Source organism: Schistocerca piceifrons, chromosome 8 (assembly GCF_021461385.2).
Source record: "Schistocerca piceifrons isolate TAMUIC-IGC-003096 chromosome 8, iqSchPice1.1, whole genome shotgun sequence".
NCBI classification, from domain to species: Eukaryota; Metazoa; Arthropoda; class Insecta; order Orthoptera; family Acrididae; genus Schistocerca; species Schistocerca piceifrons.
This window is the reverse complement of record NC_060145.1, coordinates 469861037-469881287: the sequence shown is the minus strand read 5'-3', so window position 1 is coordinate 469881287 and position 20251 is coordinate 469861037. Positions and strand designations below refer to the sequence as shown.

The following is a 20251-nucleotide window of genomic DNA, read 5'->3' as shown; positions in this document are numbered from 1 at the left end:
GCCAGCTGGCGTAACAGCCCCCAGTTAGCCTCGCTGATCATCCACTTTGGTGGCTTCTGTACAACCAATCGTCTGTCCAGTAGGCGAATCCACAGTGGGCAGTGGTCATTGGAATGCAGGTCATCAGTTGCTTCCCAGTGAGCCGAGTCTGCAAAAGCTGGAGAGCAGAAAAAGTGGCCTATGGATGAGGATGACCGAGTATAAAATGAGAAATGAGTGGGAGTGCCCATGTTGAAGATGCACAGCTCCTGAGACGTCATGAGTTTCTCCAAGACTAGACCACTGACACAAATATACACTCCTGGAAATGGAAAAAAGAACACATTGACACCGGTGTGTCAGACCCACCATACTTGCTCCGGACACTGCGAGAGGGCTGTACAAGCAATGATCACACGCACGGCACAGCGGACACACCAGGAACCGCGGTGTTGGCCATCGAATGGCGCTAGCTGCGCAGCATTTGTGCACCGCCGCCGTCAGTGTCAGCCAGTTTGCCGTGGCATACGGAGTTCCATCGCAGTCTTTAACACTGGTAGCATGCCGCGACAGCGTGGACGTGAACCGTATGTGCAGTTGACGGACTTTGAGCGAGGGCGTATAGTGGGCATGCGGGAGGCCGGGTGGACGTACCGCCGAATTGCTCAACACGTGGGGCGTGAGGTCTCCACAGTACATCGATGTTGTCGCCAGTGGTCGGCGGAAGGTGCACGTGCCCGTCGACCTGGGACCGGACCACAGCGACGCACGGATGCACGCCAAGACCGTAGGATCCTACGCAGTGCCGTAGGGGACCGCACCGCCACTTCCCAGCAAATTAGGGACACTGTTGCTCCTGGGGTATCGGCGAGGACCATTCGCAACCGTCTCCATGAAGCTGGGCTACGGTCCCGCACACCGTTAGGCCGTCTTCCGCTCACGCCCCAACATCGTGCAGCCCGCCTCCAGTGGTGTCGTGACAGGCGTGAACGGAGGGACGAATGGAGACGTGTCGTCTTCAGCGATGAGAGTCGCTTCTGCCTTGGTGCCAATGATGGTCGTACGCGTGTTTGGCGCCGTGCAGGTGAGCGCCACAATCAGGACTGCATACGACCGAGGCACACAGGGCCAACACCCGGCATCATGGTGTGGGGAGCGATCTCCTACACTGGCCGTACACCACTGGTGATCGTCGAGGGGACACTGAATAGTGCACGGTACATCCAAACCGTCATCGAACCCATCGTTCTACCATTCCTAGACCGGCAAGGGAACTTGCTGTTCCAACAGGACAATGCACGTCCGCATGTATCCTGTGCCACCCAACGTGCTCTAGAAGGTGTAAGTCAACTACCCTGGCCAGCAAGATCTCGGGATCTGTCCCCCATTGAGCATGTTTGGGACTGGATGAAGCGTCGTCTCATGCGGTCTGCATGTCCAGCACGAACGCTGGTCCAACTGAGGCGCCAGGTGGAAATGGCATGGCAAGCCGTTCCACAGGACTACATCCAGCATCTCTACGATCGTCTCCATGGGAGAATAGCAGCCTGCATTGCTGCGAAAGGTGGATATACACTGTACTAGTGCCGACATTGTGCATGCTCTGTTGCCTGTGTCTATGTGCCTGTGGTTCTGTCAGTGTGATCATGTGATGTATCTGACCCCAGGAATGTGTCAATAAAGTTTCCCCTTCCTGGGACAATGAATTCACGGTGTTCTTATTTCAATTTCCAGGAGTGTAGTTTGAACCCCATCATATATTATCCTTGGTTGGCTGGTTGGTTTGTAGATTAGAGGGGCTTAATTGCAACAGTATCAGTCCCTTTTCCCTTAGTCACACAGGTAGTGGATTAAAACCATACCCCAAAAGAATCCTATTGCCTGAAATCCGAGGAAGGAACGAAATGCTTAAAACTATGTATCTGTAACCACACTGAAGTAGAAATCGAAATCATCAAGCGAAAACTGAAAACATTAACTAAGAGGAAAACAGCAGTAGAAGGTGTGAAAACACTATAGCAGGCGGCTTGACTTACTAATTGTAAGAATAAAGAAGCATGAATCAGCCACTTTGCAAAACTCTAAAATCTCCGGTCTAAAACCACAAGGCAAGAGAAACACAGATGGTGAAAATATGAACACCAAGTCGAACAGACGGCACGAAAGGGAGCCAGGAAGAGTTAAAATGAAGGTAGGTGGAGAGCCTGAAAGATGAGGCCAGGGCGCCCACCCTGAAATAGAATGGTAAAAACACCCTTCACTGGCAAAACTTAAAACTGTGTCAGCTGTTGAGGCATTGCTACCTAAAATCGAAGGGAGGGCATCAGGCAGATTAAAACTTCGCCTCAGGATGGCCAAATTTGGACGCACCAACAAGATGTGGACCACTGTCAAACGTGAACTTCAGCGATACTGAGGTAAGTCCTCGCAACGTAGGAGATGACCGTGGCTCAGCTAAGTATGGCCAATGTGGAGCCGCAAAGGACAATGGAGTCCTTGCAAGAGGCTCACATTGAGGACTTCTACGCATTCATCGTCTCCTTTATCATATGTAATTTATTTGGCAAAGCCAGGGAGTGCTATTCCATGTTCCAGAGCTCAAAAACTTGGCGGCTTAATGCCGATTAAAGATCATATTCCGGTTTATGAGTAGTCTCTTTGGCTAACCTGTTGGAAAGTTCATTTCCCAGGATTCCGATGTATCCTGGGGTCGATACAAAAACCACTGATGGCCCAATTTGTTTGAGGACATAAACGGACCCTTTGACGGTCAAGCAAAGGATGGTGAGGGTAGCGCTTGTCGAAAGCTTGTAAGGCGCTCAAGGAGTCGCTACTAATGAGGCAGGTCTCCACAGCGCAGGAATGGATATGTTCAAGTGAGCGAGGAATGCCTACCAGCTCTTCAGTGAAAACACTGCAGCCATCTGGCAAGTTGGTATGTCCTGCATGAGCGTAAGTGAACGAACCGTTAGCATAACCACCGAACCAACCTTGTAAACTACTTTTGAATCCTGGGACATGTCAAAAATAGAGAAAAAGAGGGCCACAGGATGAACTGAGTATTTTTGGACTTGTGATAGGTCCAGATGAAGCTGTGGTGAGGCAGACACCATGGAAGTATACGTGAGTGGACAAAGAGGAGACGTGTTAGAGGGAAACACTCGAATTCAGTGAGAAGAGAGTGCATATAGACTGCAACTGAATCCCTGATATGGATCGCCGTTTCAGGAGATGGATCGCCGTGTTAAGGAAAAGGAGACGGTGATTCAGATTATTATACGAGATGCGAAGGTGTGTGGTACAACTGGCCAGCAGTTGTTATCGCCGGATCTGCTATGAAGGAATCTCAGCTTCCACAAGTAGGCTCAGGGCTCATTCAGAAAGCTCCCGTAGTAATTTGAACTCCACAGTAGTGTATAAGGTCCTACATCCAGAATGCTGAGGGCGATGCCGAAACATGTACCACATTGCCATAGTCAAAACGGGGCTATACAATGGCTTTGTACAACTGCAACACTGTAGGGCGATCTGCACCTCAGTCGGCGTAACTTAGGCAATGAAGAATGTTAAGATGCTGCCAGCTGTTTTGTTCAAGCTGACGAAGATGGGGAAGCCAAGTCAAGCAGGCATCGAAATGCTCGACTAAAAAGCGATTAGAGTCCACTACAATAAGAAGATGGTAATCAATATAAACTTGTGGCTGCGGGTGAACTGTATGATGGCAGCAGAGGAACATGACGCAAGTCTTGGAAGCTGAAAACTGAAAGCTGTGGGCTAGGGCTCATGACTGGGGTTTTCATGCGGTTCCCTGCAGTCGACGTTCAGCCACACCAACAGTATATGAGCAGAAGGAAATGCAAAAGTCGTCAACATGTAAGACGGGTGATACAGTTGCTGTGAGGCCATAAATGACCACCAAAAAGAGTGAGATGCTCAGTTCAGAGCCCTGAGGGACCCCATTCTCTTGGGTATGGGGAGGACCGTGTGAAGCACTGACTCGAACTCTGAAAGTGCAGAGCGACAAAATGTTCCATATAAAAATTGGGACTGGGCTCGGAGACCGCTCTCATGTAATGTAGCGAGGATGTGGTATTACCAAGAGGTGTCCTGACAAAAAAGACGTCTAGAAGGTGATGACAACGGGAAAAAGCCTTTCACATGGCAGACACAAGGTATACCAAGATGTCAGTGGTGGAGCAATGTTGGCTAAAACCGACCTGGGACAGAGCCAGAAGGCCCCGAAACTCAAGGATCCAACACAACTGCCAGCTCACCATATGTTTGAGCTGGTTGCACAGAACGTTGGTGAGGCTAACAGGACAATAGCGACCGTTATCTAGCAGGGTCTTACCAGGTTTTAGCACTGGAACAGTGATATTTTCTCGCCATTGCGATGGGAATTCACCATCGCTCCACATGCAGTTGAAGTCAGCAAGGAGGTGGCGCTTGTAATCCGCTGATATATGTTTAATCATTTAGTGACGGATACGGTCTGTCCCAGGGGTTGTGTCAGAACAATGTGCAAGGGACTGAGAAATTCCCATTCATTGAATGGAGCACTATATGGCTCAGGGTGGCGAGTAGTAAAAGATAGGAGTTGCCATTCCACCCGCTATTGAAGGATATGAAAGTTGGGGTATTATTTCTCACATGCAGAGGTTCGAACATAAATCTCAGCCAAATGCTCTGCAACTGCGCCTGTGGTCGGTATATACAGCACCATCTGTGGAAATCCCAGGTGTACCTGGGTCTGATATCCGTAAAGGTGTCAGACCTTATGCAGCACCATCTGTGGAAATCCTAGGTATACCTGGGTCTGATATCCGTAAAGGTGTCAGATCTTACACCACATTTGGGAAGGAGAGGTTCGTGTTCCAATGGTGGAGACATATCATTCCCAATACTCCTGCTTCAGTCTTGTAATTAGTTGATGGACCTGGGCATGAAGCCATTTGAAGGCAATGAGGTGCTCAATTGATGGGTGCCACTTACGACATTGGTCGCCCCACCTATGACCTCTAATGGCTGCAGTGATTTCTGGCACTACTGATACACTGTCTTCCAATGGGAGCAGTCTGAGGAACAAGGGGGTGCAGAAACGATGGCCATAGTAACATTCTGGATCACCACATCGAAGTAGCCATGCAATGGAGATCCAACGCTGGTAACAGAGACAAAAGCATTACAATCGGCCTTAGTAAGAGCTCATTTGCACAAGCGTCCAGGTGAGAGACAACGGAGGAGGACCAGGAAGAGTGGAAACTGTTAACTACTACAAAAGTCGTCTTGGGTTCTCCTGTGAATAGATGGCAAGACGCCAGGACTGCAATTTGAGAGATCAATAGCTGAGTATTTTCCATGTGCCACACTGAAATGAGCGAGGTCGTCTGTATTTAGGAGGCAAAGGTCGAGATGAGTCAGTAGATTCTCCACATCTTTACCATGCCTTTCATCTTGGTTCCACCCTCCCTCGCCCCCCCTGCCCCTCCCTGAAGGGTTATGGACATTGAAATCACCAAAAAGTAGGTAAGGGTGGGGGGCGGGGGCAAGTACTTGAGATATTACTGCAGGCAATAATTCTGTGGTGCTTCACCATCTCGAGTAAGATAGACGTTGCAGATGATAAATGATAATTGCGTGTGTTGTCTTCACCCTGGCAGCCACTGCTTCTAAAGTTGTATGAAAGGGCATGGGTTCGCCATAGACAGAGGTAAGGACATATATACATACTCTACCTGACACACTATTACAGTCAGTTTGTAGTACTCCTATGGCCAAGAAGGCCAAGGGTCCACATTGTTCGAAATCAGGTTTCCTGAAAGTCAAAGAAGGAAGTAGATGTAACACTTAAGAGTTGTTGTGTCTTAGCGAGGTTTGGGAAAAAACCACCGCAATCGCACTGGAGCACGACGCTTTCTGTACCTGGGGAGGCATGACGGGACCAAAGAAGCAATTTAGCTCTCAGGGTCATCTGCGGCCACTGTTGAGTGCTTGTATCCTTTGCTATCGCTTCGGGTACGTCGGCGAGATCGAGGACCTCGGGGGCACTAGAATACCCGCCTCATCCTCAGTTGTGGCATCTGTAGGGAATGATGGTGTGAGGGCCACTGGAGTATCTCGTTTCGTAGCAGTGTTCTTCTTCGTCCATTTGCCATCACGCTGCTCTTAAGGGGCTTCTCTGAAATAGCTTCAAGGACAGATGAAGAGCATGAAACTGATCGACCAGCAGCTCATGGCTCCCTCAGCCGCTGACTGATCTCCACTTTTTCACAGGTTCATATCTTGGGAGGTGTAGTGCGAGAGGAGCTGGAGGTGGCTGTTGCTTCTGCAGCTGGGGGGTGGGGACCGATGTCCCTGGCGTTTGAGGGGCGTTGCTCCCAAAGTAGGTGCTTTGTGATCAATGGAAGAACAAGTGCCCCTAACTAACAAGGGGTAGGATGTGATCGGGCGGCCCTGTGGGCCTACTATAGGAGGCACAGACATAAGGACTACCATTCCAGAGGGGGCGACGTTGTTGTAGCTGCATCATAGGAGGATGTCAATTGAACAGGGTCCAACTGGTAGTATTTCTTTTTAGCCTCTTGGTAAATCAGCCTTTCCAGGGTCTTGTATTCCTTAATTTCCCCCTCCTTTTGAAGATCTGCGTAAACTGGTGAGCAGGGGGAGGCGGGGAAAACGGAGTATTCGGATGCAGCGGACGTCCACATTCTCAACATGTGACGCTGCAATTGCGCAGGGGAGGCAAGTGCCTGATTTTCCAGCACTTAAAGCACAGCATAAGGGGAGGGACGTATGGCCTGACGTCACATCAGTACGCCTTCAGGTAACGAATCACCCTCAAAGGTCAAGATGAAAGCAGTGATAGCAACCCTATTTTGTTTTCGTCAGCAATAGACACGGCAGATTAAGTGAACACCCCATCGTTCTAAATTGGCGCGTAGCTCGTGGTCGAATACAATAGGAGGTCTCAATAAGAAATAATGCCCCTGACCATGTTTAGGCTTCTATCAGGAGTGACTGTAATGGGAATATCACCAAGCTTGTCACAGGCTAGCAACACCTGTGAGTGGGCGGGCGATGCTGTTTTAATCAGGACTGATCCATTTCTCATTTTGTACAGCACCGCCACTTCATCAAACTTATTCTCTAGGTTGTCAACAAAAAATAGATGTTTTGCAGTCAGAAAAGAGTTCTAGACGGTTCTGCTGTAATGTAAGTATTGAGACGAATGCGGTTGTCGTGTTTCTGTAACCCGACATTCCTCCCTTGATGTAGCGGGGAGAGGAACAATTTGGGTCATACTTCTCGGCACTGGAATCTAACCTTCGTTTCTTAGATACTGCTGGGACCACTCGGCCATCAGTAAAAGAAGACTAGGTCTGATTTATTACAGGTCATCTGCCCTGACACCACCCATTCTGACTAGGGGCTCTGCCGATGGGCGCCAGGCAGCCACAGCAAAGACCACCTGACGTGATGGATGTTGTCCCAAGAAGATGGGCATATACTCCTTGGCATACATGGGGAGTTTGCAGCACAAGCATCAACAGTGCGATCCCTGTATTGTCAAAGGGTACTTGACGACACCCCCCTCCCCTCTGCCGACGATGGACTTGTTACCATGTTGGATATTGGGTGCAAAAGGATCCATCATTATTGTGGGTGCAGGAGATGACACTGCACAATAGCTGTAAATGCTGTATCCAGTAAGATGCCCTTGCCCAATAGCCTGGATTATCGGTGCAGCTACATTTTCATTACTATAATAGGTGTAGAAGGTTTCAGCACACAATGGATACATGATGTGCCACATAAGGCATCCTTTCCCAATTGATTCTCACTTCTGTAGAATTTGAAAACGTGGAGGTCAAACCCTAAAAGGAGACAAGTACTGATTAGGCAGAAAAATAGAAGATCCCTTTTAGTCGTCTCCTACGACAGACAGGAATACCATGGGTCTACCATGGCCCCCAAACCTAGAGGGGAGGAATACTTTATGAGAATTGAAATCACCCAGTAGTAGTTGCTCAATAAGGTCTGAGAGAGCGTCAGAGACTATGGCATCCTCCAGAGGTAAACAAAGGGAGCAGATAGTGATCTTCTGACCCACACGAATGGCAACAGCTACTGCGCGTAGGTCAGTAACCAGGGAGAGAGCCGAGAAGTGGTGTGCGCTATTGGCAAACACAGCAGTGCCTCCGTTGGCTTTGTCCCCTGTCAGTTCATCCTTTCGGTGGAGGACATAGCCCAGTAGCACACAGGCATCAGCAGCTTTGAAATGTGTTTCCTGTAAACGTAAGCACCAGTGCAATCCCTGTGCCAGGAGTTTCAGTTCTTCCACATCAGTTCTGAACCCATTCATATTCTACTGCAGTATAGGAGCCATCTATCATTAGGGCTGTGCTTTCCCCTGTGATTCGACCGGGTTGAGGAACCCACAACGGGTGGAGTTTCACCCTTGGGGTAAGATGGTTGCCCCAAGTGGGCTCTGAAGTCCATTGGTTCTGAAGCAGAAGTAGCAGAGTCCTAGCGTCGAACGACATCGGCGATTTCTGATGATTTGCCGCCTGTTTTTGCCTGTGGTAGGAGCTTTCCATTTGCATTTTGAACTGGGTGTCTCTGGAGGAGCTGCAGCAGCAGCGGTGGGGCCATTGCCGGATTTTTTATGAAGCTCTGCCTTTGGAGGTACTGGAAGGTACGCAGTGGTGGCAACTGCCGCTTTATCTAACGTGACGTGGGGGAAATATGGGCTCTGAAACGACTGCAGTTTGACATGTGAACTGACAAAGGTGGGCAGTAATGCTGACACTAGCAACCTCCCTTTTTGTAGCAGGGCCAAAATAAGGATGTAGTGAATTTGGGAGGCTGTGGCCTTAGTGATTTTCTTGGCCACTCCATATGGAATGCGTTTCGATGTCATCATCTTCCGCATCTTCCATTCTTCAAGGAAGACACTGCTATCCGTACTCCACAAGGGATGAGCAATTTACACACTTTGGAAGGGACAAGCTACCAACTCCCTCATGGGCGGCCTTGCCACATTTCCCACACGTGACTTCATCTTTACATCCAAAGGTAGTGTGCCCAAAGCGCTGACATTTAAAACAGACATTGGGTTAGAGACACACGACCAAATGCTTGCCGCGCGTGGTAGCCGTGCAGTCTAGGGCGCCTTGTCACTGTCCGCGCGGCTCACCCCGGTCGGAGGTTCGAGTCCTCCCTCGGGCACTCGGGCATGGGTGTATGTATTGTCCTTAGCGTAAGTTAAAGCTAGCCTAAGTAGTGCGTAAACTTAGGGACCTCAGCAGTTTGGTCTCATAAGACCTTACCACAAACTTCCAATTTGCCATATACATAGACGAAGGAAACCTGTCTTGACATGCCCTGGGAGTTTCGTGCTATTAAATGTAAGGATGAAGGAATCAGATTTTATGAGATCCTCATCCACCCTAATCAATATATTTGGCACATCAGTGACTCCTTCCTGAGCCCACTCATCCTTCAATTCCTCCTTGGAAATTTCGACAAGACCTCTACAGGTCACAACACAACCAAGGTGTTGTGGAGGTCTGTTTTTACGGCGTATTCCTCAAGGCACCGAAGGTTTGTGACGTGTTGGGAACTAGCAGTTGCAACAAGCAGCGTTCCGTTACGCAATCGCTTCACGGATTTCAGAGTACCTGTAATGCCCTCTAAACGTTTCTGAATACAAAAAGGAGAAACCTTTTCAGAGCTGCTCTCTTTCCGTTTGACAATCAAAACCGCATTCTGACCGCAGCATGCGTCCTTTTACTAGAACTCTGTATAATTCCTGAATCAGGATGACTTGCTATATGATCCCTCTTGTTAGACTGGATGTTAGTACCTACCAGCGGTCCACAAATTTGTGGCACAACTTTACTAAAAGAAGTGATCGGTTAATGGACACATTCTGAGACATCAAAGGATCACGAGTTTAGTATTGGAGGAAAGTGTATGTGTATGTGGGGGGAGGGGTTAAAAGTCGTGTAGGAAGTCCAAGAGATGAATACAGTAAGCGGATTCAGAAAAGTCTATGTTGCAGTAGTTATTCGAAGATAAAGAAGCTTGCACATGATTGGTGAGCATGGAGAGCTGCATCAAACCAGCCTTTGGACTGAGGCCCCAACAACGGCAACAACAACTCGATTTAAACATTTTGGCAAAAGCGTCCATTGATTAATTACATCTCTATCTGTGGCGTTAGTGCACCATACCCGCCAACTATCACATATTTTGTGTACATAGCAGATGGTTGTGATATTCTGCGATTATAGATGTGAATTCTTGTGAAAGTTGAATAGAAATGTTTTTGCAAGCAGTACAGTAATTGCAGATAACTAGTGTGTTGAGTATAAAAATATGTGGCGTGCAAACAATGCACATAAGAGAATCTGAAGAATAACTTCAAAACAGAAATCAAAATGTCCTTATTACCAACTGAACATGTTATCATATTAGCCATACGAAAGTTTTCTGATCCTAGATTAAAGAACATGTACTTTCAAGACGATTTAGCATGTTCAAAGGCAGTCAAAAATATGAAGTATTTGCTTGCTGCTGTTTATGTGACTGACAATGAAGATGGTTAACACGTTGATACATTACAGGAAAACAGAGAAGACACATTTGGTTTACGGGTGAACTTTATAAAACATCATAAGAAAAGAATACTTTGCAAACTGGAATAGAAACGGATCTACCATCACAGTTCAGTTTGCAAAACAAAAACTCCTTAATGTCTGGTTCTCAGTATAGGAAATTATGTCTTCAAAATGTGCCCTGAATAAGTGCCCCTCTCTACACAATGTTTATTTATTTTTATTTATTTATTTAACCTGATCAGATTAGGGCCATCAGGCCCTCTCTTACATCGGACCAGTGTTCCACACATGCAGCATTTCACACATCATGACCATAGTTTAAATGAGAAAATTAGCTTACTCTAGTGACAATATGAATAAAGAGTAGTGACGAAGACCTAATAAAGTAAATGCGGAAGTATTTTTACAACAGGTGCTATACATACAGATTATGATAAAAGCAATAATAATAACAGTAAAAAAAAATCAAATAATAATGACAAACATGAGAAGGATTGGCAATAGTAATGAAGGTGTTTGCAGATGTACATAATATCTTGGTGTGTAAAGTCGATGTTTACTAGTATAGCGAGTTTTGGGGAAGGGAGATTTAAGGAGGGGGAAAGAGGGAAGTAATGACGTGAAGTGCATTCATGTACAGAGGAAGGCATTACTGTTGCTTAAGTAGATACGTCATTAACTGTTTTTTGAAGCCGGACATGTTTTTAAGTTCTCTAACATAACGAGGGAGGCTATTCCAGAGTCGGGTTCCCGCTACTGTAAAGGACTTGGAGAAGGTGACTGAGCGATGCAGTGGAACGGAGAGGATTTTATTGTAATGGGAACGTGTGTTTCTGTCATGTTGTTCCGACATGAGCGTTAGGGACGAGGAGAGGTATGAGGGACAGTGTACATTTATAAGGCAGTAGATGAGACAGAGTGTATGGAAATCTCTGCGTTTGTCTGCACGCAGCCAGGACAATTTTGTATATGCTGGTGAAACGTGATCAAAAAGTCGAACGCCACAGATATATCGGACGCAGGCATTCATGACCAGTTCTAGACGTCGGGAATTTTCCTGAGAGAGGCCTTTTAGGATAATATCGCTGTAGTCAATGATTGGGAGTATAAGCGTTTGTACTAATTTCTTTTTCAGATCGAAAGGGAAGAGTTTTTTGTATTTTTGTAGGACATGAAGGGATGCTGATGCTTTTTTGCACACTGCAGTTACCTGCTCTGTCCAATTTAGATTTTCATCTATTATTACTCCCAAACTCTTTGCTGAGGGAGAGAAGTTAATATTTGTTCCATTTAGGATAAGAAAGTGGTACGGATTCCCGATGTTTTGGGCTAATGAGCTTAGAATGGTTCAAATGGCTCTGAGCACTATGGGACTTAACATCTATGGTCATCAGTCCCCTAGAACTTAGAACTACTTAAACCTAACTAACCTAAGGACAGCACACAACACCCAGCCATCACGAGGCAATGAGCTTAGAGTGACCAACAAGTACCACTTGGGTTTTAGATGGGTTTAGTTTTAGACTTATGTCCTGTGCACATTTTGACAGAGTGCATCGAGGTCAGTATTGAAATTTTCAATAGCTTTCTTGAGATTGCTTGGTTTCGCACTTAGATACAACTGCAGGTCATCAGCATACATATGGTATTTGCAGTAGGTCAGAACTGATGACACATCGTTGACATACAGAAAGAAGAGTATAGGACCTAACACTGAGCCTTGGGGAACGCCTGACACTACCTGCCGCCATTGTGATTTTATATTGGAACTAAGAAATGATTTATACGCAGTCTGACAATATTTCAAAAAACATATGCAAGTGTAGTTAATGCTTACTTCACGGAAGGGATAAAACTGAGAGCATAATCGAATATTTAAGTGAATTTTACGATCACTTCTATTTCCGACGAGTTCATAATCTGACACGAAGGACGTGTAAACGATTCACCTTGCAGATGAATCACGTGCAACGAGCATACGTCGCACCGTCTTATAACCTAATACCTTCCTATCAAAAAAAAAAAAAGACTGAATTATAAAAATCCAAAGAATCACGTCGGACATGATATGACGAACAACCAGCAGTCTTGGGTTCTCCACGCCGTCGCTTACTTACCATCTAACCTGTAAAGCGTGCAGAGTTTACCAAAAGCTTCCTACTGATTGCAGTATTTACAAAGATCATACTGACTGCATTTGTGCCTCAGTTTGACCGGCACTGCTGCTGAAGGCAGAGTACGTACACAGCTCCACACCTTAAGTTAAAAGCAAGTTGCAAAATAAACACGGTACCATTTAAATAATATAGTCCTTAAACATGAATTCGTCAGTACCACGGTAATGCGAATAAATCATAGAAGTTTCACTTCAATTCGTAATTATTTCAGCTCAAACCGTATTGATTGATACAAGCAAGAATACAACCATCCATACGCGAATCACGTTGTATACTGACTCATCACATGAGAAATAATTCTAGATGCATTATAGAATGGTAGAAACATGTAAATAAACTATAGTGTGATGAATTCAGCAAGTCTACCATTCAGACGGCTTAATGAAAATCCGATTTTGTACCGTGTGCATCGAAAGCTAACCATTTCACTTACCATCGAACGTTATGTTTGAACAGAAGTAGAAGTACGTTAAAGGCCTGTAAGAAGTATGGTGTTTTGCATTTTCATTATAGAAGTCGATGCGGTTATTGACGTACGACTGTGTAACCAAAAATTAATAAAGAAAAATAGACGCTGAACTGGTATCAAAGGCGATCAAACTATGACACGTTACACTCGGATGAAAGAAATCAATAATAGGGCAAAAGTTCAAGAGCTTCAGATAAGATTATTCATGTAACTGCAGAATTGTCTGAGAGCTGACATGATCTTTACTAATGAAGACATGTTCGTTCATTACTGGAATATTTTCTTCCGTAATAATGCAGTAGAAAATAATAAGTATTATAAAAATTTTAGAGTGTTTAGTGCCACGTTATGCGTTATGTGGGTAGCAAAAACAGGCTCACGTGCCTGCATTTAATAAGGTTTAAAGTGAAAGCATTATTTATATTTACCTCTTCATTTGTGTCGCCATATTGTCTATAGTTGTTTTACAATTCCATTTTAGCAGATGACACGCTCTCATCCGAGCGCGTTCTCGAGTATATTAGTGTCAGTGACATGACGTCAGTCATTTGAAGCTATTTTTGGGGACAAACGACCCCCCCCCCCCCCTTGTATAGTGGATTCCTAAGTTTTCCTTCTGTTTTTTAGTTTCCCCACTTTTTTGAGTTTCGCTCCCATTGCTGCTGATTTCCAATTTTTTTTTACTTTTTTCTAAGCCACAGACCGGGCGCTAATGACCGTAGCAGTTTAGCACCCTAAAACCACAACAAAAAAAATTCCTGAGGGTATTTTTTTCCGTCGTTACAACTACAAGAAAAGTACAAGAAAATGTGTGTTTTTCTCACCAGACACATTAAGTTTTATTGCGGTAAAGCATCGTCAGTGATCTGTAATTAAAGGTATTTACAGTTTTCTTGCAGATGTAACGACGGAACGAAAGTACCCTCAGGAATTTACGTTTGTTCTCTTGGACGGCGATAAGTCTTGTTTTGGTCCTTGTGCCTTTTCCGGACAATGCACTCAGCGTTTCAGTACAAACAGCATACAGATTCTAAACGAAACCACAGTGACATACAAACTCTCAGCGCTTTGTCTCATGTTAGATGCAGCCTAGGATATGTGCGCTTTACCTGTAACATTATTAGAGTATCTACAATTCCGCGAACAAAAATATTTCATGTAAAGCACGTCTGATGCTACAACTGGCTTTAGGAATATTGTAAAGCGTTTGTACTCTACAGCCGTTGTGTACTATGGATGTGCTGTTCAAAATGGTTCAAATGGCTCTGAGCACTATGGGACTTAACAGCTATGGTCATCAGTCCCCTAGAACTTAGAACTACTTAAACCTAACTAACCTAAGGACATTACACAACACCCAGTCATCACGAGGCAGAGAAAATCCCTGACCCCGCCGGGAATCGAACACGGGAAGCCGGGCGCGGGAAGCGAGAACGCTACCGCACGACCACGAGCTGCGGACATGTGCTGTTCACACTTACACACTTCATGCAAAGTCCTGAAAAGGTATAAAATCCATAACAAGACAAAACGTCGTCCAGCGGAGCGTATAAACCTGCGTTCAATACTCAAGTATTGTTGTGCACTGCAGGAGGTGTTCGCTGATGACAAATACGGGACTGTAATTGAGGAGGTCAGCCACTTGAAGAAGGGGCGTGATAACGAAAAACCGGTTATGGGATTAATTTAAACCATATAAAAAATATTTGTGGCTGCTTGAGTTCTTCGCCAATGTTCCTCATCAGCTGAGGCGCTCGAAGCCATCCAGCGCCCTTGAAATTACACCGAGTGCGCCGCGACGGACGAGAAAAGCCGGCGGCCTGCGAGATTCCTTACTCGCGGCGTTATCGCTGATGCAGCGGCGCGTGCAAACCGCTAATCTTCAGACGGCGTGGCGCAGTTCGTCAGAAACGAAACGATGGAAAGAGGAAAGGTTCGCCAGTAACGCCCGATAACATTGCGAAAAAGTTTACCCTGACGGCTGGGAACGACAAACAGCACTTAAATTTAGACAACATTCTCTATGGAGTGTAGCGATCTGGTGCTACATTTAGGTTAAAATCAGCAGTCAACATCGCAATAGTATTTCTTTATTTACTGGTTTCGGCTTATGATAAAGCCATCTTCAGAATGTTTTGGCTTCCTGTGGCTGGTGCTGGCGGCTCCTCGGTTTTCTCGTGATACCACGATCATACACTGAGGGGGCCGAACAAATTCCGAAGATGGCTTTAAAATAAGCCGAAACAGGTAAACAGAAAAATATTATTGCGATATCGACTGCTGATTTCAACCTAAACGGCACATACACTGATGGCACATAGAATAACGGAAAAAAGTCATAATACCAAGAAGGAATTGTGCGACACACACAAAAGTTGGTGCGCGTCTTTCTACAACTCGAAGATGGTGTGTGTTCAAATATCGCACCAGTCATATACACTACCGATACTGGCCATTAAAATTGCTACACCACGAAGATGACGTGCTACAGACGCGAAATTTAACCGACAAGAAGAAGACGCTGTGATATGCAATGATTAGCTTTTCAGAGCATTCACACATCGTTGGCGCCGTTGGCGACACCTACAACGTGCTGACATCAGGAAACTTTCTAACCGATTTCTCATACACAAACAGCAGTTGACCGGCGTTACCTGGTGAAACGTTGTTGTGATGCCTCTTGTAAGGAGGAGAAATGCGCACCATCAAGTTTCCGACTACATTCCGGTTTATCGTATCGCGACATTGCTGCTCGCGTTGGTCGAGATCCAATGACTGTTAGCATAATATGGAATCGGTGGGTTCAGGAGGGTAATACGGAACGCCGTGCTGGATCCCAACGGCCTCGTATCACTACCAGTCGAGATGACAGGCATCTTATCCGCATGGCTGTAACAGATCGTGCAGCCACGTCTCGATTCTTGAGTCAACAGATGGGGACGTTTGCAAAACAACAACCACCTGCACGAACATCTCGACGACGTTTGCAGCAGCATGGAGTATCAGCTCTGAGACCGTGGCTGCGGTTACCCTTGACGCTGCGTCATAGACAGGAGCGCCTGCGATGGTGTACTCGACGACGAACCTGGGTGCACGAATTCGGATGAATCCAGGTTCTGTTTACAGCCTCATGATGGTCGCATCCGTGTTTGGCGACATCGTGGTGAACGCGCATTGGAAGCGTGTATTCGTCATCGCCATACTGGCGTATCACCGGGCGTGATGGTATCGGGTGCCATTGGTTACACGTCTCGGTCACCTCTTGTTCGCACTGACGACACTTTGAACAGTGGACGTTACATTTCAGATGTGTTACGACCCGTGGCTCTACCCTTCATTCGATCCCTGCGAAACCCTACATTTCAACGAGATAATGCACGACCGCATGTTGCAGGTCCTGTACGGGCCTTTCTGGATACAGAAAATGTTCGACTGCTGCCCTGGCCAGCACATTCTCCAGATCTCTCACCAATTGAGAACGTCTGGTCAATGGTGGCCGAGCAACTGGCTCGTCACAATACGCCACTCACTACTCTTGATGAACTGTGGTATCGTGTAGAAGCTGCATGGGCAGCTGTACCTGTACACGCCATCCAAGCTCTGTTTGACTCAATGCCCAGGCGTATCAAGACCGTTATTACGGCCAGAGGTGGTTGTTCTGGGTACTGATTTCTCAGGATCTATGCACCCAAATTGCGTGAAAATGTAATGACATGTCAGTTCTAGTATAATATATCTGTCCAATGAATACCTTTTTATCATCTGCATTTCTTCTTGGTGTAGCAATTTTCATGGCCAGTAGTGTAATAGTGGCAATAGTAGTGCCACAACGAGGATGGAAATTAGATTTCTTTAAATAGAGGCTGTATATGTCATGAGCATTAGTTACCTTTGAGATTGGACGTGATGAGTTGTTAGTCAAGAACGCCTTTACGGCGAGAAGTACTCCATTATCAAATCTACATTACGTTTCAAGGAGGTCGAGTAATAGGGTACGGGAAGCTGGAGGTTCCTTGTGCGATACTGCAGAAAGACTTGGCGCAACGTAGCCACTGTACATGACTGCTTGTAGCGGTGGTCACGGGAAAGTACGGACGCAAGAAGACCGGGCTCCGGACACCCACGTGGCACTACACAGAGGGAGGACCATCGTGTTCGGCGTCTGGCTCTGGCGAATCGTATTGCATCTGCAGCAGGAAATCTGAGCAGCAGTTGCCATTACAGTGACACAACGAACAGTTACAAATAGGTTACTTCAGCCATCCTGTCTGCCTATTAGACACATGGACCTGCACTGGAGTTATGGTCTGGGGTGCGATTTCGTATGGGAGTGGTTATCACACTCACCCTTACTACAAAACTGTACGTTAATCTGGTGATTCGACCTGTTGTGCTGCCATTCATGAACATCATCCCAGGTGATGTTTTCCAGCAGGATAACGCTCGCCGACATGCTGCTGTTGTAACCCAACAGAGCGTGGACATCTTGCCTTGGCCTCCTCGATCACCAGATCGGTCTCCAGTTGACCACATATCGGTCATCACCGGACGACAACTCCAGCGTCACCCACAAACAGCACTAACCTTCCCTGTGTTGACCAAGTGCAACAGTAATGGAACTCCATCGCACAAACTGAGATCCACACCACCATTTCACATCTGCAACGGCTTACATGTTACCTAGACGAATGTATTCCCGAAATTTTTGATGTTCCGATTTTTTTCCGTCAGTAAACATGTAGGAGGTTTACAAATCGAAGTGAACTTGCGCAAAGTATAAGGGAGTAGTGGTTACACTGTTAAAAGGGAGAAACCCGGAGACTACACGGCAATTACACTTTTGCAATTTTTGATATTATTCATACGTGAAGTTCAGAACCCAAATTTCAGTTAGTCTTAGCAGTTCAACGGCAACGACCTTGCCGCAGTGGATACACCGGTTCCCGTGAGATCACCGAAGTTAAGCGCTGTCGGGCGTGGTCGGCACTTGAATGGGTGACCATCCAGGCAGCCATGCGCTGTTGCACTCAGCCTCGTGACGCCAGTTGAGGAGCTACTCGAACGAATAGTAGCGGCTTCGGTCAAGAATACCGTTATAACGACAGGGAGAGCAGTGTGCTGACCCCACGCCCCTCCTATCCGCATCCTCCAATGAGGATGACACGGCGGTCGGATGGTCCCGGTAGTATACCCGTGGCCTGACGACGGAGTGCAATTAGCAGTTCAACGCAACTCTCAAAAGCTATCGAGAAAATAGACTGTGAAGTTCTCCGAACGTCTTTAATACCTTAAGGTAAGTTCTTTTCTTGATGGTCAGAGTGACTCTACCAGAAAACTCGCCTGCCGCATACTGGTTCTTGCTTCGGTTCTTGGCTGATGCAAATTTCTAAACAGAGATGCACTTTCTGCTAGCATTTCCACCAAGAGCAAAATACATAAAGATGGAAAAAGTCTGAGAGACTCAAGGCAGAGAATTTCTGTTTGGAGTCTTGTTTCGTTCAGTATTTTTACGTGATTTTTTCGTTTAGTCTGAATATGTACGTCATGTAAACATGAAATTGAGCAAATTTGTGGTATTTAACACGTATGTGTCATTTTTAAGAAAAATTCTAGTCTCATTTTTAATTACACGTCACACACCAAAATCCAGTTAGATTGTAAATATAAATTCTTAATTACTAATCTTTAATAAAAAATCGTTAATAATGATTGCTTAAATGAAACGACATGACAAATTAAGTTATTTCCTACATTGCGTATTTTACGCTTCATAGAAGTGATCACTCTGTTTAAAATTTTGCCACAGCCTGGAATGGAACGCAGTACCGCTATTTGGCTGGGGACCATTCTGCCACACTGCCATCCTGCCTGTCAACGGAATGGAGCATACTTTAGGGTATTAAAGATGGCCGGAAAATGTAAGACTCGATTTCTCGAGAATTTTTGAGAGCACGTTGTACTGCTTTGATGGAGTCATATTTGAGTTTTCGACCTGGCGTAGCATAAACGTAAACAAATACAAGAATTCGACTGCCGCGTGGCCTCCTTGTGAAAGACGTGGCTGCTCATCGCCTCTAGCTTTGTTTCATATAGAGCCCCAGACATGTATTGTTGCGCCCCGGAACAGTATCCCAGGAGAACACTAAAGACTTATTAAAGTTCTTCACTGGCGACGCCGGAAACCAGACCGCCTTGATCACTGTCAGACTGCCGACTATGGCATATGGTGGAGAGGGGGGAAGGGGGGGGGGCTGCTGAGCAGGTCGAGGTGAACGAGGAGGCGATTGCGACACGCGGAATCGGCCGAGTGCCCAAGTCCGTGAACGAATCTCAATGACATCATGGCAACAGAAAGATGCTGTCCTACTGGTGACCGAGCAGAGCGTCACGAGAAGCTGCAGATACAGCGCAACATTAAATATTCAGCCACTTACGCAGTTGAAAACAGTCAGAAGGACGACGTTACGAAAGTCTGAAGCCACGACAAGTGTTGACCAAACGGTAAAACTAGAACACATGACGTCATTGCTGCCCACACCACACCACAGCGCGCGTGGGTCACCACCATAAATACTGCGGCTCTCTTAAGCAATGATCTGAGCTGCGGCTGTCCTTTGGAGGGAGAGACTATGTAAGTCGACCCTCTGCGGGCATGGTCGTCTGCGATCATCTACAGAGCTGCAAGTCTCGCTGGAGAGGCTCTGCAGCTGCACGCTGCAGTGGCAGCTTCCAGGTCGTCACTGACAGGGTGCAGAGACCGCCACCTACCCGTTCGTCTGCTGGAGGCGTGAGCAGAAGGGCCAGGAAGCTGTTCGCCATCCGCCATCGTGAAGAGGAGCCAGTCTTGCTGCTCGCACCACTCCTACGGCTATCACCGATGCTGCCGCCCTCTTATCTTCTAACTGGAGGCCGCAGGTCGAACTCTGCATGACAACAGGTACTGCAGGCTGGGCTGGAGGGCTAGTCCCCTGAGCGCACGTCCACTGCGCAGCGGTTCTGCCAGG

General features: G+C 46.5%; 1 pseudogene; it reads left to right on the top strand.

Moving 5' to 3' along the window:
• Positions 1-18156: 18156 nt before the first annotated feature.
• LOC124712827 lies at positions 18157-18274 on the top strand (annotated as a pseudogene).
• The last annotated feature ends 1977 nt before the right edge of the window (positions 18275-20251 follow it).